Source organism: Mixophyes fleayi, chromosome 6 (genome assembly GCF_038048845.1).
Source record: "Mixophyes fleayi isolate aMixFle1 chromosome 6, aMixFle1.hap1, whole genome shotgun sequence".
NCBI classification, from domain to species: Eukaryota; Metazoa; Chordata; class Amphibia; order Anura; family Limnodynastidae; genus Mixophyes; species Mixophyes fleayi.
In genome coordinates this window covers 183,073,734-183,093,787 of record NC_134407.1, presented here as the reverse complement: position 1 = coordinate 183,093,787, position 20,054 = coordinate 183,073,734, and the positions used below count along the sequence as shown (strand labels likewise).

Genomic DNA, 20,054 nt, shown 5'->3' with positions numbered 1-20,054 from the left:
GCACCCAACGGTCTTAGCTGCAAGGGACGCGCAGGTCGCAGTTCTTTAAGCCAGTCACCGGCGAAGCATAGGTGAACTTGAGCATAGTCAGATGGAACAGGGTCAACACCCACAGATAGAGGAGTACCAAATAAGGATCCAAAAAGTGGTCAGTCCAGAGTCAATACTGGTCAGACAGTGAAGTACCGAAGCAGGATCCAAAGGGTAGTCAGGCAGTCCGAAAATCAGGAACCAGTGAGTGAGCAGTGACAGAAGTAAAATCTGGGTGGAAGAATCGATAATGAGCCAGGTCAGAAGACTGGAGTAGGAGGTTGACCTGATACTCTGGCACCCTGATGGTGCATGAGCACAGATGGCCTGAGTTGGCCAGGGAAAGCTGCGTCTCATTGTTGGGCAACAAGACGCTCCTGCCCAGAAGAGACAGGCGTCCCTCCCCAAGCAGGGAGAAGACTGCTCTCTAAGACCCTAAATGGTGACAAGTGGTATAAAGTGATAAAATGATAAAAAGAAAATAGTCCACTGGAAATCACCCTCTCCACCGTCGGTTTAAGTGAATTTAGTTCTATATGTCCATGGAGGACATCACTCTCTCATCTTTGGACCAAACCCAAGAGTTTACCTCCACCTGGCTGTAATGACTGGAGTTCAAGACACATATGTCTGACACATATCCGTTGGCCTGATTAAAGGATCTGGCTGTGCTATGCTAATGCGCTCATATACACTGATCAGCCACATCATTAAAATCACCTGCCTAAGATTGTGTAAGTTCCCCTTGTACCATCAATTAGTTCTTACCTGACAAGGTATGGACTCCACAAGACCTCTGAAGGTGTCCTGTGGTATCTGACACCAAGACGTTAGCAGCAGATCCTTTTAGTCCTGTAAATTGCAAGGTGGAGCCTCCATGGCTCAGACTTGTTTTCCCAACACATCCCACAGATGCTCGACTGGATTTTGATCTGTGGGATTTGAAGATCTAGTCAACATCTTGAATTCTTGGTCGTGTTCCTCAAACAATTCCTGAACAATTTTTGCAGTGTGGCAGGGCATAATATCCTGCTGAAAGAGACCACTGCCATCAGGGAATACCGTTGCCATGAAGGGGTGTACTTGGACTGCAACACTGTTTAGCTGGGTAGTACGTGTCAAAGTAACATCCACATGAATGTCAGGATCCAAGGTTTCCCAGCAAAACATTGCCCAGAGCATCATACTGCCTCAGCTGGATTGTCTTCTTCTCATAGTGCATCCCGGTGCCATCTCTTCCTCAGGTGAATGATGCACACGCATCCGGCTGTCCAAATTATGTAAGAGAAAATGTGATTGATCAGACCAGGCCACGTTCTTCCATTGCTCTATGGTCCAGTTCTGGCACTCACGCGCCCATTGTAGGCGCTTTTGGTGGTGGACAGGGGTCAGCATGAGCACTCTGACTGTGGCTACACAGTGCCATATGCAGAAAGCTGTGATGCAATCGGTGTTCTGCACCTTTCCATCATAGCCAGCTTTAACTTTTTCAGCAATTTGTGATACAGTATCTCTTCTGTGGCATTGGACCAGACAGGCTGGCCTTCACTGCCCACGTGCCTCAATGAGCCTTGGGCGCCCAAGGACCTGTCGTCGGTTCACCGGTTGTACTAACTACTGCATACTGGGAACACCCCACAAGACCTGCCTTTTTGTAGAAGCTCTGACCCAGTCATCTAACCATCACAATTTGGTCCTTGCCAAAGTCGCTCAGATCCTTACACTTGCCCATTTTTCCTTATTCCAACACATCAACTTTAAGAATTGACTGATCAGTGTATATGATGCTATATTCTCTTTATTCTAAACAAGAATTATGGTAGGATGGCATATGTCATTTAATATAGTTTTTCCAACCAAAAAGATGGTGTTGTACATCCGAGAACAGTTTTTAGTTTTGCAATATATGGACACTGCTAAAATCGAGTATATCATAAATCGTATGGATAAATCTTATAGTTTTCTACTGCCCTATACCCTAAATACATAGATGGAGACATTTGTTATCTATATAATATTGTTTTCTAATGATTGTGTTTTCTTTTTGTGAATTCTAATCCTACGTTTCCACAACTACATTGGGCGGAAATTACATCATACACAGACTCCACTGAGGGCGGAAGTGACGTTTTTGATTCACACAAAATAGTGCTTTCTGGAACAGGAATCGGATTGGCTGTTGTTAATTAGAATGAACTATTTATACTTTGAGTATAAATAGTCCATCCAGGTAGATGATTTTGGGAGTCTCCCAGACATTGCGGGAGAGTAGGCAACTATGAATAAGAGCGAGTGCTACATGTATTGTTAAATATAAAATATTACTGGATAATCAAGCTCATAGCACACGGTTCTGTAGGGCAACTGTTTAAAAAATTGCTGAGTAATCAATGCTCCCCAATGTCGTCCCACATTTTCTTGGAAGCCAAATGGATTGCACATCTCCATATTTTACTATTTAGAAATTATCTTCAATATTAGTGGTAAAGAAAACTTATGAATTGCCTGTGGAACATGTGGATGCGATGTCCATTTACATTTTTGTTATATAAGTGACAGACGACCTTTCTATACATGCAATAAACCATATCAAGGCTTTAAGAGAAGAAGCAGAGGGTGGCTCCGCTTGTTTCCATCATTTTGCTATCATACTACAATATATGAGATGCTAGCTTGGCTGAGTGTTTGCCAACATTTTGCAGAGAATAACATTGGAGGTGGATCCAGGGATCTTTATGTATAAGGAAACCGAACACCGAGTCTAATAAATTCTGTACCTTATCCCAAAAGGCCACTATTTTTCGAGCAAGACCCCACCAGATATATCAGATATATAGTAATGTCCCTTTTGGCCACAAATTGTCCAACACCCAAGATCAGCTGTGCTATCCATTCAATATGTGTGTGTGGAGTGTAATACCACCTGCAATACTGAACAGATACTGGACTAGAACCAATCTTTTCTCTCACATCTTCCCAAAAGATATTTTCCTTTTTTGTTTATATGTGTATTGAGTCCACGGTGAGGAAATTAAACCCTTATGAAGGGGTGTCAATACACGTTTACAAAATAGGTTACAATTTCAAAAACACCAGCAGATGGAAGGTACTTCAAAAAGCAAGTGTTCTGAAGTATCTGAGCCTTGGAATTTCTGGCAGAATCAAAAGAATCTACAAAATTTGAGAAGAAACTTAATCCCACTTAAATCTAGGGAAAAGAGTAATAATGAGCCAAGAAGTAATCTGGATTATTTCAAATTGTAGTAATAGGAGAATGACAGATCTGGGCCTTCAGCTTGGACCTACAAGCTTTCCAAATTTTAAGAGAGAACATTAGTGTGGACAGAAGTCTTACAAAATTTACTCATATAGCTTAGATATACCTCACAGTGAAGAGAGGGACATCAAGTTAAGATATTTACAAATCTAGCCATGCCACACTTAGGTGGTGGACAAAAGTAGCTGTGATATGGCTGAGGTGAGCAGCCCAGTAATAAACATAAACATCTCGGAATCTCTTGACCCCAAGTTTGTGGATTTCAAAACCCTTATTCTTTATAGTTAGTTAATCATCCTGGGTATCCTTGAATTTTAAATATGGTACAGGAACAGACAAAGTTCAAAAATAATAAAGACTTTTTGGAAGAATAATCATCTTACTTGCAAAAATCCTGCAAAGTCACAAACGTTTTAATGCTCTCAGCGAGCAAAGGTTGTCCTTGATCTTTGCAATAACTCCAGGGAAATGTTCCCGGTGGAGCAGGTCCTATGACTCTATAAACCTCAAGATATTTAAAGGTTTTTGTTGCCATTTATAGCTGGTATAAAAGGTTTTGTCTTTCCCAAAGGGCCACATTTAGTATCATGGCTTCAGACTTTGAGAACAGAGAGCTATATAAATCCATTACTTTGTATTAGTTAGGCAGAAATATTCTAGGCTGCATAAGAGTCAGAATGACAACATCCACAAAGAGAGATATCTTATTCTCAAAGTCCCCATCTTCATACCATATAGAGAGTAGACTAGAGAGTTGAGCTTGAGCACTGGTAAGGAAATACCATATTATCCCAAAGTGCTTCACAAAGTACTTTACAAAATGACAGCTAGAATCTGATTGGTTGCTATAGGCAATATCTCCACTTTTTCAAACCCGCAGTTTAGTAAATATACCCCCTAGACTGCTATCCACCTCGACCGTTTGGCTTGTTCTTTGGACCTTCCCTGCTCACTTCCCGCCCTGCCCTTCTGGCTTTACCACCCTGTTCTGCCTGCCCTTGACCATTTGTATCTTTACTGGTAACCCTGTGAATACCGCCTGATTTACTACTATTACCAGCCTCCATTACTCATTACTACATGGTTTTTAAGAGTACAAGACTTGGCGCATCCTAGTAAATGTGAGCATATCACGCTCTACGGGAAAAGCAGCTTGTTCTAGGTGAAGACCTCTATCTGCCTCTTTCGAAGAGCTTAACTGGTTTTCAGTGGGAGCCATAACAGTAGATTCTGGTTTGAGGCCTCTTCTCTTGCTTAAAATAACTGGCAAGATATTCTGAAATATTTGAAATGTCTTGTCGGTCTGTATATTTTATATCTCAAGTAGAATAACTTCCTTGGCAAGGAAATAATGAAGGCGATATATCACATCGCTGAGGTGTGTGGTTCTTGTGATTTAGATCTCAAAGCTATTTGTGTCCCATCATGTAGTAGATGCTTTTCAGAATCTCAGGAGCTAGTTGTAAAAATACATTTTAAAGATAGTGTTCAAGATGTACAAATTCTATCTCCTCTGGAACCCCCATTATCATTAAAAACTTTCTACTCGCACATTCATGTGAAGTAAAGATCTCATGACAGATCTCTACCGCCAATGTATTTGGACAATATGGTTTACCTTTACCTTTCTTTCTAGTTGATCTATTCTCTCGTCAAGTGTTTCTGACTCTATCTTCAAGCTATGTGTGGCCTTCTGCATTTCAGTATGGATAGAATATCTTGTTTTTCATTTTCCTACAGGGATGAGCGCAATCTTACAGAGACAATGTTTGAGGAGGGTTTTTTTTCCCTAAAGTACTGGGCAAGTTCCTTTGTGTTGGATTTTTTTCCACCTTTTGGAATGTTTGAGGAGAATATAACTCTTCTGTGAACTTTTCAAGAGATTGATCAAATATTTTACCCATGTACAAGATAGAGCAAATCTGCATTTAGTTAAAAACAAACTGCATAGCCTACAGCATAGGTTTTTGCATTTCCAGAGCAGACATACCTACTCGTCAAATTTAATGGATTATCTTAAATAATAGTGATAATAAATATGTATATGTACTGATACTATTGAGTGGAGACAGGAATTATGTCACAATAGTCAACTGGTGGTTAGGAGAGGAATATGTCAGGCCTGATTAGATGACCTGTATATTGTATCTCAGCAACATAGCTCACCTGCCCTGATGCTTGAAACCCTAGTCCAACTATCATCACCATTTATTTATACAGCGCCACTGATTCTGCAGCGCTGTACAGAGAACTCATTCACATCAGTTGTTTCAGGTCTCAAGAGAGAAGAGTGGTGCTGACTGCTCATTCTTTATGATTTCAGGGGCTGCAAATTGAAAAGCTCTGCAGAACTCAGTGCCAGTACGGGTCACAATAGATGGTCTAATTTCATTGAAGGAACACAGAGTCTGAGGTTGCGAGTGGATAACCATACCCGATCTCCAACTTTAAGTAAAGGGAGGTTTCTACGATGGCGGTCAGCAGGGAGGCTTCCGAAAGTCTTGCTTGAGTCGGAGAATAGATTTGAGAAAAATCACGTATTAGAGAGTCCGCTGCTGGAACAGACGAAACAGGAGCTTCTTGCAAGGAAGGAGGTACAGGATGCCAAAGACTGTAAAGAATGGAGAGAATCCCGTAGAAGAATGAACTTCATTATTAATGAAAACTCCGCCCAAAAGAGAAGGTCACTCCAAGAAAATTGATTTTCAGATCAGAAGCATCACAAAAAGCATTTCAGATCCTGATTAACATGTTCGGTCTGCCCATTAGTCTGGGGGTGATACCCGGAGGAGAATTTGAGATGGACTCCGAGGTTTTCACAGAAGGCCCTCCAAAACATTGCCACAAATTGAACACCCGGATCTGAGATTATTTCATGTGGACAGCCGTGTAGACGGAAGATGTTCTTCAAAAATAGTTGTGCAAGATCTGAGGCAGCTCTTTACAAGGAGTAAAATGAGCCATTTTAGAGAATCTATCTACAACAACCCAGATAGTGTTGTAGCCATGACTTCGGGGTAATTCAGTAATAAAGTCCATAGTGACAGTGGTCCAGGGGTAGTCTGGAATATGAAGACAGAGAAGAAGACCTGGAGGACATTCTCAGGGGACCTTGAGACAAGCACATGTGCTGCAGGATTGTACATATTTGCGGACATCAGAAGCAAGAGAAGACCACCAATAGTATCTGGAGAAGAAAGCAATTGTCTTCTTATAGCACGCATGCCCTGCGAATTTGGAATCGTGAGCACATCTTAAGAGTTTGGAACAGAGATAAGGGTGTATGAAAGACCGTCAAGGAGGAGACGACTTCACAGAGGAATTGGTTAGAGCCACTACTTGGATGGGACTGAGGATGAGCAGCTCCGTTTCGCCAGCGCTGTCCTATACAGCAGCCGCGGCGCTGTCTAAGAAGCGTCTGCGGCGGTGCTGTATACAATACAGCACCGCCGCGGACGCTTCTTTGACAGCGCCGCGGCTGCTGTATAGGACAGTGGCCACTTAGTTAGCGCAGGGGGGTTTTCTAGAGACTCAGAAACCCCCCCTGCGTGCGCCACTGCATCTTGTAGGTAGGTTAAGTTCTTGTGGTCAGTCATTACCGTCACAGGATGTTGAGCCCCCTCCAAGAGGCAACGCCATTCCTCCAGAGCGATCTTAATAGCAAGGAGTTCTTTATTGCCTATACCATAATAACAAGCAAATAATTTTTTAGAGAGGAACCCCCAAGGTTCAAAGGATCCAGAAGAGGATTTTTGAGATAAGACAGCCCCTATCCCAACAGACAAGGCGTCTACTTCCAGAAAAAAGCGTCTCCATTGGTCATGTTGTTTGAGTACCGGAGCAGAAATAAAGGCTTTCTTAAGGGTCTTGAAAGCAGAAACTGCATCAGGAGGCCAGGATTTACAAAAGACTCCTTTACGAGTCAAAGCCGTGATAGCAGCAATGAGGGATGAAAACCCTCTGATGAATTGATAGTAGTAGTTTGAAAATCCAAAGACACGCTGGGTAGCTTTAAGACTACAGGGTTGTGGCCAGTTGAGAACGGATTCCACCTTCAAAGGGTCCATTTGGAGACAGGTCCCCGAGACAAGGTAATCAAGGAAAGGGACTTGAAGATGTTCAAAAAGACATTTGTCGAGCTTGCAATACAGGGAATTAGCCCGGAGACAGGAGAGAACCACTTTAACATGACTGCGATAAGAGCGCAAGTCCAGAGAAAAAAAAATGTCATCGAGATATATCAATCGGTGATTGTCTAGGTCTCTGAAGATCTCGTTGACAAATTCTTGAAACACAGCGGGGGCATAGCAGAGCCCGAAGGGCATTACTAGATACTCATACTGCTCCTCACGAGTCTTGAAGGCCATCTTTCAATCATTACCTCTACGAATGCGTACCAAGTTGTAGGCTCCTCTAAGGTCTAATTTGGTGAAAATTTGAGTCCACGGATGCGATCAAACAACTCTGGAATAAGAGGAAGCAGGTAGCGATTCTTGATAGCTATAGCATTCAGGTGTTGGTAGTCAATACATGGTCTTAATGAGCCGTCCTTCTTTATAACGAAGAAGAATCCAGCCCCCGCTGGAAAGACTTTTCAATGAAGCCCCGCTGAAAGTTTTCGTAAATGTACTGGACATGACCTGTGTCTATGGTAAAGATAAAGGATAAACCCCTTTGTGACAGGATGGACCACCTATGCCACCCTGTTTGGTGCTGCTGGGAACCGGCTGGGCTTACTTTGCCACCGTTCTCTTTTTTTTTATCCCAAATGCACCCTCTAGTCACAGTAAGAGGTGCTTACAAATGCTGCCACCACTGAACTCCTTACCAGCATCCAGAACCGGGTTCCTTCAGGGTAACTGTCGCTGCTAGTGTACCCCATTGCTGGTGTACCTGGGCTAATACCCCTGACCTCTTATTATGGATCAGGGTTGATGTGGATGGATCCCCCCGGCCTATCACACTGGCCAGAGCTGCTGGGTAGTGGGCAGAGCGGTGGTACTTGAAAGCTGGGTCCAAACCTCAGAACAGCCGGGAACGGATTAGAGTTGGGTCTAATCTGTAGGTCACAGGAATTTCAGAATAGAGAAGTTTCCAAGCAGGTCTTTGAAGCAAGTGATGTTTATTTGCTCTTACACTGGTTGAAGGTACCATTGATCAGGTCAGATGGAACAAGAGCGATTTTTAATACAAAACAGTGCCTCTTTTATACACATCTGGAGACTAGTCTTAGCAGGAGGTAAACCGTCCTTCTGTTCCTTTAACCAAACTGGGTTGATGCCTGCAGCCTGCATGTGAATCAACTCAGAGATTTCAACACCTTTTTACATAGATACTAGTGGCAGGGGGGAGTATACCTGCCCCCCTGTCCAAGAGCTTCAAGGGAGAGGGGGGCTCAGCCCACTCTCCCCCGCTGGTGCCTGTCTGGCTGGGGCGAGAGATTTATCTTTTAAATCTCCCGGCCAAAGTTACTGCCAGGGACTCTGCTCCTGGGTCTGGCTCTCCATCCTGGCCGAAAAGAGTACCAGAAAGGGAGAGACCAGGTCCCGGAGCAGCAGCCCCTGCCTGTCACTAGCTGATACTCTTTGAGCTCTGGCTAGAGACTTAGCTTACTGGGATACCCAGGAGACGCTGCACCTCCTGGATCTATATTTGATCCCAGGAGGCTAGTGTGGAAGTCCCTCCGGCAGCCACTGCCAGGGGGGGGGGGGGGGGGGGGGATGAAGGCTCTAGGGCAGGACCAAGCCCACACTGGACCAAGGGACAAGGTAAGTACATACATATACATTTTACATTTATGTGCGCAATTTCACTTAATATACATATAGTCACACTCCCGGCGCCTAGTACCGGGAATTAACCCCTCAGGTGCTGCACGCTGGTTAGCTACCGGCGCTGAAGCCCCGACACACTAAAAACATTTATTTTTATTTAGAAGAAGTTGCCTCATCTATACATTTATACCCACGTGTTTAAGCCCTTATATGCGGTAGCACTGGGTGCTACCCAGCCAGCACTGCAGCACACACATATAAAACATTTTTATTTACATTCAAATACACATACAGTTCACGCGGTGCCTAGCGCTGGTTAATACCCGGCGGCCGGTACTCAGGAGACCCAGCCACACCCTGTCGTTAGGAATGGTTTTACCAGTAACAAGCTCAATGGGACAGTCCCATATACAACGTGGAGGCAGTTTCTCAGAGGCAGATTTACTGAACACATCGAGGAAGTACAGGTATGGTTCAGGGAGTGACACTTGGGAAGAGAGAAAGGCAAGGCAACTGAACCACAGGATGAGGAATCTTGAAGACAGTCTTGAAAACAGGAGGGACCCCACAAGGTGACCTGGGCCTGGTAGCAATCAAATTGAGGAGAATGCTTCCATAGCCAGGGTAAACCCAAGATGAAGGAATTCATGGATTGTGGAATAATCAGTAACTTGATCTACTCATAATGAAGAACTCCTACCTGCAACTGAACTGAACTAGTAATACAGGTGATTGATCCGTTGCTGACGCGACTGCCATCCACTGCAGTCAATAGCAGAGGTTGCGGAAAAGAATGGAACGAAATATGGAGTTTTGACACAAGAGTGGCGGATATGAAGTTCCCCGCAGATCCAGAATCCACAAAGGCGGAACATACAAAAGAATCGTCCAAAGTATTGAGGGTGACTGGCATAAGAAAATTTCCATTCTTGAGGGAACAGTGGGTTTGGGAATTGGATCCTAGGACGACCCCCCTCTCATCGCCTAGGAGGTGGTGTTTCCCGACCTCTTGGTGCAAGCAGACAGCAGGTGACCAGCCTCACTCTGTATGGGCTCCTCAACCGAAGAAACAGGAGACTGAAAGCGAGGGGCCAAACAGGAGAAGTGTCTGCTTTGGCTCCTCTACAGGGAACATTCCTGTTGGTGGATGTCCACCTTGATACTAAGAGAAATAAGATCATCCAGATTAGGAGGAAGGACATGAGAGGCTAGAACATCCTTAATATGGTCAGAAAGTCCTTGCTAGAAAGTAGCAACTAACGCCTCATTATTCCACTTTAGCTCAGAAGGCAACGTCCGGAATTGGACAGCATACTGCCCAGCTGAGAGTGAACCCTGGCGGAGAGCAAGAAGACTCAAGGCAGCAGATGAAAATTTTCAATAAAATCCAAGGAATTACGTAGAGAGACATCATCACATTCCCATAGAGTGGTGGCCTATGCCAGAGCCTGCCCGGTAAGGAGGGAAATGATATAGGCCACCTTGGCTGTTTTTGATGAAAAGTTCTCAGGGGCAAGTTCGAACTGGATAGAGCATTGGTTTAAAAAACCTCAGCAACCCTTTGGATTGCCATCATATTTCTCAGGAGTGGGTATGCGTAAAAAAATTCCTGGAGGTGGTAGAACTGGTTCTGGCAGCAGGTAGAGCAGCAGGTCCTGGCTGCGACGGATTCAGGGATCCCTGAAGAAAATCTAATTGGGACACTACACCCTGGATACACTGGAGTAGTTGTGCCTGATTAGTTTCCTGTTGTCAGCCACACTGACCGCCGAGTCAATGACAGTGTCCCGTTGCCTAGCAATGGGACGTGCTACTGCGCATGCAGTTTGGGAACAAAAAGAAACCTACATATTTTGGCCCAAGAATTGGACTTTTGGTAGACATCAGGCATGCTAACCTTTGCAGTAATTTTTACTGACAGTTGGGGAAAAAAAGTGTAGATGTATTGTATATATGTCTAGTGTCATAACTGACATACTACTGTGCTGCAACAAAAGCTATCTGTAATTAAAGCAACTACAGAAAAAAAGAGGCCCCAGGGATAGTTCCAGCCCTGTATTATGTTAAAATCATCTGTGATACTATTATTGTAGTTTCAGGAAAAAAAATTAAATTATTATAACTGGTGATAATTTCATTTCATGTTCACTGACAGTGTAAAATGTATTTTGGTTGCCAAACAATATACAGTGCAGCCAAGTTTACTATCAAAACCACCAAACATAACTATGTACCCCCTTCTATACAGGTAATCAAATGTTTTTTTCAGTCTACAACATGTGTGCAAGATAAGATGGCCATATAAAATTGGAAATAAACGTTCAACAACGAGTTCTCTTAAATATATTTTTACAATAAAATACTAATATGCATTTTCCATAACATAACATAATTCGGACGGCTTCCTCCTACTACATGTAATTTGTCTACAAGACAAGATACCCTGTAGATCCCAACATTATCCCAGCACACCTGGGGCTGCTCGCTTTGAATTGCATGATAGAGATTAGTATGAAACCAGCAGAAAAAAATACAGCTCAAATATCCAGCAGGACCCCCCTGTGCTCCCCTGAGCTCTCCCCCTTGTCTCTCACATTGCACCCCCTTCGATACCCCTTCCTCCTCTCAGCCAATCGCGGAGCACATCTCATCCATGCAAATAGCAGCACAATGGAGCAAAGCAATAACCACGCCGCAACCAGCCTTGAAACGACCACCACTTGTTTGACAAGCCAGAGACCAATTATCTCTGAGCTTTGTTGCTGCCTGCCACTGAGGTGACCAATTAGAGCAAAGAGGAGGCGTTCCCCGGCCAAGTTAGGGTGTCCTTGCAGGGTGTCTTGTGCTAAACTTCACCAAATAATAGCTGTTTGTATTTTGGCTGCAGCAGTGGCCATTTTAGGTAAGTTCTCCTCTTAACTTTTTAATTTGCAGCATCTTTGTTAGTTTCTATCTCACTGTGGGCATGTGGCAGCTATCCATCCCCTTCCTGGGCATCTCTTATGAATGAAACTGTGATTTTCTTTGCTTTTCCTTTGCTTTCTGTATCTGCTTCACAAGGAGGGGGGTGTATGTAAACGTGTCCACCTCGGGAGAGTACGGATATATATATTATGCATCTAGCTATATTTTTTTTTAACCCCTCCTCCATCTGCCTTGCTCTAGCTCCCTCGCAGGTTTTCGTGTTTTGGGTTTTCAACATCCCCCCCTTTATACCCCTGTGGATCTGCCCACTGCACTAAAGCGTGTGCTGTGGGCAGTACCAAGTGGGGGAGGAGTAGGGAAACTGGAAGCAGTAAGGGCATGAAAATGCTAAAATAGGAATTGGTTATAGTGCAATGCATCCATCCCCGTTAAGATGTTGAAGTCAGTTGATTGCTATATGCATGGTGTGACGGATGCAATATAAATGATCATTTCACAAATGAATATGGATACTATATTGATAATAAGCATGTGTGTGTACTGCAGAGGGTTCTGTGCTGGAGGACTGTTGTCTTTCACATATAGGTAACCTGTCAGGCCTACACCACCCACCTCACCTGTTTTCCACATGTGAGTTGAAACAGCTGCAGTCAATATAGGTGAGTGGACCAGGAGATCTCCTGCTTATTGGTCTTTAAACATTAGGATGCACCATAGCTAAGGCCTAAAATCAGTATTGGAGACTTGTGGGGATTGTTGTTGTTCATATTACAACGTTCAACACATTTTCAGGGTATGGTTAGATAGAACTGTTTTTTTAGCCTTATTAGCTTTGCTTTTCAGCATAAAAATATAGCTTTCTAGTAAAAGTATTGAATTTTAGTCTTTGTCAGAGGTAACACTGTCCTGTATCTATTTTGGCATATATTAATTTTTTAAGTGGCAGCATATTTGTTAACCATCCATTGACATATAGCTTGATGTTGTATTTGACATGCCATGTAATGCATCACTAAATGGTTATTGGAAGTATGTTCAATACACATAGCATTGACATTTTGGGTGCTGAGTTTAAAACTGTAAGCTATTAAAACTTTTTTTTGTCACTAATTCTCAGGATTTGCTGTCTTCTGGAAGTTGTGATTCGGTCAGATAAATAAGCAGATTTAACTGTTGTAGCTATTTTGGTTGGAAATATTTATTTATACACCTTATACCTTTTAGAAGTTAATATATTATGTACCATTGTAGGTGTAATTCTTCTAAAAATGTACAGCTGTGGTGGATTGCTATTCACTGTGTGTGTGTGTATATGTATATATATATATATATATATATATATATATATATATATATATATATATATATATATATATATATATAATTACTGTTTTAATTTTAACAAATATTTATTTTAGAACACTTGTAAGTATTTTACTGTGTACCTTATATATTTTTTTTTATTTCTTCATTTCGTTTGTCATAAATAGATACATGGCTTGAGTGTGAGCTCCTGTTGAGAAATTATTTACATTTTGTCCTTAGTAGTGTATGTGAATGGAAGAATATTTTTTTCTTCAAGAGACACCTGTTTTTGTTGAAGCCTGCAATGAGCTATTTTGGATTTTAAGAATAAATTGAGAATTTTCCATCCAATGAGGACAGTCATTTATACAGTATTTTTATGGCATTTAAATCTGGCTACTGTGTCCTCTGCTAAAGTTAGGTGTTGTTCAAGTGTTTCCATAAAGGGGGCTCACATATGTTTTAATTGTGCTAGACTAATTATTATTTTATGGTGTCAGAATACAGTGTGTGGATGGGTTTAGTGATAGTAATGGCCACAGAAGCCCATGGAGGGCTGCATCTGGCCCATGGGCCACCAATTGGATAGCCTTGGTCTGAGTTATCACAATGACAAGGTTTAAAACATCATCACCATTTATATAGCGCCACTAATTCCGCAGCACTGTACAGGGAACTCCTTCACATCAGTCCCTGCCCCGTTGGAGCTTACAGTCTAAATTCCCTAACACACAATTTCTGTTTGTGGAAGGGTCCCAAAAGTTATACTTCCACAATGTGGAATGCTAACTGTGTTCTACATACGGAACGCTGCACTGGTTACAGCTATCTCGTCAATAATCTTTGACAACATTTTGTAAATTTACAGCTTTATTGATATTATTATTATTAGTAGTAGTACTACTACAAATGGGCTTTACTCACTGAACTGCAAGCTACAAGGGACCTAATTTTGTAGGCAGATTCAATTACATAAAGTCAGGCATTGTACCTGTGTGGTGAATATTCATTGAATTATTGTACAGTTAAATAAAAGTTTATATTTTAATATTTTTCTTTTAAAGAGAATCTGTCATATTATTTTTTTTTTTTTTTTCACAATAAAATGTTTCCCTGTCTTGGAGAAAACATGACGTTTCTATGCATGTTGTATTTGAATGGCCAATGTCAGCTACTGTGATGGAGTTCGCCGGTTCATCCAGGCGGCTTCCTCCTACAGCTGCTCAAGGCTCATGAGGTGGGAAAGATGTGATGTAGGACGAAGCCGCCTGGCAGTGACCGTAAGCTGTTTGCATGGCTAACATTCAATGCACAGCGATATTACATGCTCATTCCTGGGTGAAGTGAGTATCAAGGTGACATTTTAGGTTGTTTTTGAGGTTATAGCAGCCTTCTGTCACTTTTGAAGTTGTCTTTTCAAATTAAATGACCAACTAAATAAGTGAAAAACTAGGTGTAAGTGCAATTATCTTGGATATAAAATTACCAATTTTTTCCTGAAAATATCGTTAATCCTAAGGATATGGGTTATTCATGTTTGGAGATATAGATATCTGAGCTACACCTTTTTGTGTTTTTTTTAAAAAATTTTTAATGATAAGACTTTCAAAATCTAAGCAGCAAATAATGATCATTTGCATAACTTTACATTTGCAAGTTGTTTTTAGGGCCTATGTACATAAACATCATTTAATCTCACAGGTGAGGAGATACTCGCATAGAGATCATTAATATCTATGGAGAGACGATGGTATAGTGCACACTGCCAACTTCCCAGAATGTATGGCGGAGTTGGGACAAAGGAAAGTAGAGAATTCTATTTCCCCTCTCCCTTTTCTGTAATCTGTTTCAAGGCAGCCATGTGCCACCACCACACTACCTAGAGATCAGTGGTCTCTGCCAGCTTCCACCTCTCCTCTATTCACCTGTTCAAAAAAAAAAATGTAACAGAGTAAATTCATATATCTCCTGCAAAACCTGTAGTGTTGTGCTTTCAGACTAATCACACTTCTAGCAAGTGACTTGAGGCTGAACCATTTTATGTTGTGCAGTTTATATGCAGAGAAAAAAAAGGGTATCTTACAATTTAAATGACTTCATGCAAAGCCAAAGTTAGTTGGACAAATTCTGGTCGCCCTGGCCAGCACATGGCGCCTTACTGACTTACAGGCTGATCTTCATTGCAAATGTGTGGGACCAACTGATAGCTCCCATACACACTGTTATGACATGCAGTAACTACAGTGTGGTCCTGGTTTTAGTCACAGTAGAATGTGTGTAATTGCTGGGAACAGTAATTTTATGAGTTACAGGGCACTCACGGCCTGGCATGTGTGATGCACAGACTGACATTTTATGAGTGATTGGGGACATGCTGGTAATATAAAAGATAGGGCACTGACTGACTGACTGTGTGTACAGGCTGGACTGGACACACTTTTGCAAAATAAGTGTGATTGGGCACAAGCTTTGAGTGTGTGTAGTGTACAGGTAATTGTGTGCTGTGCATTACTAGGTATGATCCTAGATTACTTTCTGAGGAACATCACCACATTCCAGGACAGAAGGTTTTGACAGCTTTCTAAGATAAAAAAGGAAAAAAAAAGCTCCCAAGATTCCATGCTCTACATCAGAATTTTGAACAAATTTACCCGTAAGACTTAACACACTGGCTGCCAAGAGATTAAAGCTTATGGTTGAATTTCAGAGCATGTCCATAGCAACAACAACAATAGTTCACATTTCCTCGATAAGTCACTGGTTTGTGATGGTGAACTGTTGATTTATTTTCTAATTACCTTGATCCAAGATGGCTGGTGTATACATATGTACGTCATCTTTAATCATAACTTCACATTTTGATATATAAAAAAAAAAAGGGGACATTTTGGACTTCTGGATTTAAAAAATTAGAAAATCTTCGCTTAGCACTGCCATATTTTACTACATAAAATTGTAGAAGCTGGACTGGACAAGCTGGCACCTAAGTCTTGCACATCTTCTTTGGCTTAAGGATCCAGATGAATCCAGAAGTCCGTATCAAATCTTGATTCTGAATCCAACATTTATTTGTGGTACTAAAACACTGTTTTAGTTGATCTTTTAATTTTACCAGTAAATATTATTAGTATCATTTCTCTTGTCAATTGATACACATCTTCCCTGGCTCCTTAAAAGATCATTCTGAGTCTAGATTTAACAAGCCAAAAACTTTGATGCTTTTTAAAAGTAGAAATGATATTTGTTTGGCAGGAAGCAGCTGTTTATTTATGTGTGATTAAGTTATGGTACAACAAGATGCATTAGGACAACTTTGACTTAATATAAATATTTTATCTATATACTTTACAGGGTAAGTTTGTCAAACCTTCTGAAAATTGAATGAGTTGCCCATAGCAACTAATTGGATCCTAGCTATAATTTATCTGGTACGTTCTAGAAAATGAGGCTAGAATGTGAGTTGTTGCTATAGGTAGCACCAACTTTTCCTTTTTATAAGACTTGGTAAATTTACTTCTACATGGCTGAAAGTATGTGGATACCTGTACATCACATTGTATACATGCTTGTTGAGCATTTAATTCCAAAACTATAAGTATTTTGCCAGGTGGGTGGAATTAGGAAGTAGCCAGGTGGGGGCAGTTGTAACAATTTCTAATAATATTGAAACATTTTGGAGGTTATTGTCCACACCTGCCAGGAGTGGTCAGACTGGTGATCCGTGGTCACATTATCATCATCATTTATTTATATAGCGCCAACATATTCCGTAGCGCTTTACAATTGGGGACAGACATAATAAACAAACTGGGTAAAACAGACAAAGAGGTGAGAAGGCCCTGCTTGCAAGCTTACAATCTACTGCACACTGCTGGCTGTAGTGCTCACATATAGAGCCTGTCCTCATAGCAGAAACAATGGAGCATTGGACTCTGTTGGGTTCCAAGATCCTAGTGATAACTAAAAACAGCTGGGTGGAGCACCCAGGAAATAGGTGCTGGGGAGAACATTGAGTATTAATATAGAGTTGGTGTGTTTCTAAACCCACCTTCCCCCACTATCATCCATGCAAACATAAAAGCATTTGTGAGGTCAGGTACTGATGTTGGAGCAATAAGGCCTGGCCTCCAGTCGGTATTCAGTTGAGTTGAGTCAGAGCTCTGTGCAAGCCACTCTATTCCACCAAACTTGGGAAATAATTTTTCTGATGGACGTCGATTGTGCATGGGGGTATTGTCATGCTGAAACAGGAAACGGTCTTTCCCAAACTGTTACCACAAAGTTGTAAGCACACAATTCTCTAGAATTTCATTGTATACTGTAGCATTATGATTTCCCTTTACTGGAGCTAAGGCCCCAAGACCGTTATTCCTCCTCCATCGAACATTTTTGGGTAGGAAGCATTCTCCTGGCGTCCGTCAGACTGCCAGATGGTGAGGTGGGATTTGTCACTCCAGAGAACGCTTCTCCACTGCTTCAAGTCCAATGGTGGTGTGCTTTACAGCACTCCAGTCAACCTTTGGCATTGCGCGTCGTGATCTGAGACTTGTGTGCAGCTACCATGATTTATTGTGGACCGCAGTTCTCAGACCGCAAGTAGAAAGTAAATTTGTTTGTATAGTTCTATCGGTTTTATTTATACATTGTATGATTGACTTCCATGTTAGTTTAGAGCTACTGTTTACGTTCTTAAATAAAAACTGCTGAGCAATTTACATCCTAAGGAACGTTTTTGTGATGTGATATATGTAGCTGCTAAGTGGCTCTCCGTGTGGCACGTTTTGGGACTGTTGTTCCTAGATCAGTGAAGTGCAATTTACTACGATCTGTGTGGGACTTTTAATTCCAGAGATCTGCTGAGGAGTCTGCAGCGAGACGAAATTTGTGTACTCTTTGTGGAGAATTTAATAATGAAGTCAATTGATTTTGATTATTTTGCTATACTAAGGAATAGAAGTAATACTGAGATTTTGCATCCTATAAACACAGGCTCTCTTTACTCCTTTTATTCCCCCTGCTGTTCTTGTAATTTTTTTTTGTTAGGATTTGCTAATCCTATCTACAGCTGTTGTTTCTTGGATAGCTTAATTCTGTGTGTGTGTGTGTGTGTGTGTGTATATGCGCTATAAGCCATATAGGATTATATTTAAAATATAAATTTTGGCTTCCACTAGACCAAAATCTAGTCGAATATTTTTCTCTGTCCTACAACACTCCTGCCTAAACAGTTTTTCCTTTTGAATCTTCATGTTTTTGTTTTTTGTTTTGTTTTTTGAACACGTTTAAAGCCCAACGTTTTTTCAGAATGAATTTTAATGATTGGATGAACTTGCTCTCCTACCACTGCATAACTTTACCTCTGCTTACTACTGTAATCTACCCCATACTGTTCCTTATCTAGGAGTGCCATGCATAGCACACTTCTGTACTAGATCTCACCCTCAGTAACGTAGGGACTTCCCATTGTTCTCTGGCTTTGTGTTGGAGCCTGTATTCCCTTTTATTTTTTGCTTCCTTAAGCCACATTTGCAGTGCCATTCTCTCCTATTCTGTGTCTAAGGTAAAACACCTTAAAATTTAAAAATGGTCATGGAGTTGTTTATATGCTAGTAGGCATGTGCCAGTATACAAATTATCTCGCTCGCAACAGAAATATGTTTACAAGTAAAATTAAGAAACTTAAGAGTAGTTGAATTACAAAACACTTAACGTAAACACATTTTTATATTTTGTTATCAAACAAAGGGCAGACTGTCACCCATGCATGTCTGCCACCATAGGCCTGGGCTTTTGTGGACTTTCCACAAGTCCAGGACTGGTGACACTGCACAGTACACACCACCAACTACAAGATAGACGTCCTTTGTGTACTGCCATCCACTGCAGTGTTTCCTCAGGTTTCCCACTGGACAGCGGTCTTTGGCGTGTAGATTACTATCAATAGTGACTTTTGTTTTAATTATTATTGTTATATATTTTTCCCACACATACAATACATGGGGGAAAAATCGTGTAAATGTAAACGTTTTAAACAACTTACTGAAAACGCATATCTATCTAGCAATTATTTTTTTTGATTGGCCTAAATAAGCTTTACTATATATTTATGTTTCAAAGTTGACCAGTTGGTTTGGGTACGTAATATTGAGATGTTCATTAATTCTGTCGACAGGTTGTAATGTTGAAAGTCACAATGTCGACATAGAGTTAGATTTAAGCCTGCAATACCGCTGGCAGTATAGTGAAAACACCAAAACAAACGGAAATAAAGTTAAGGGGGGAAGAAAGCGTACCCCCTCTCACTCCCAAACAGCTTAACCAATCCTAGTGCTGCCAGTCTATGCTGGTACTAGCAAAATCAGGGAGGGGACAAAAAGCATGGGTTTCCCCCAATTTTACGATTATCAGCACTAGTCTTGCCAGCCGGGGCTGGTGGCCCTGTAGCAAGGAAAACCGCAACATGGGGTCCTCCTGTAATAATAGTAATTTAATGTAAAAGAGAAAATAGTCCCTGGTGCACTACAGGTCCCAGAATGGTCAGACTGCCATTAACTGTATGGACATGCTGGTGTTTGTTGTACTACAAGCACCAGCATACCATTAAATATTTGTAAGGCACGTGACATTCACAGCTGCTTTACACTAATGGGTGTGTTTGAAGGGGAGAAGAGTTCGGACAGCTTGTCGCTTAAAAAGCGCTAAGCTTGTTTTTCATCTTAAATTGAGCTCTCTTTTAAACATCC

The 20,054-nt window shown here is 41.5% G+C and overlaps 1 protein-coding gene across 1 annotated transcript in view; it reads left to right on the top strand.

The window, feature by feature from the left end:
* Positions 1 to 11,924: 11,924 nt before the first annotated feature.
* Positions 11,925 to 20,054, top strand: part of CHD6 (chromodomain helicase DNA binding protein 6) — a 100,419-nt gene continuing 92,289 nt past the window's right edge. The window contains exon 1 of the mRNA XM_075177520.1: positions 11,925 to 11,983. The gene's annotated coding sequence lies outside the window, so the exon portion shown is untranslated. The remainder of the gene's footprint in view (positions 11,984 to 20,054) is intronic.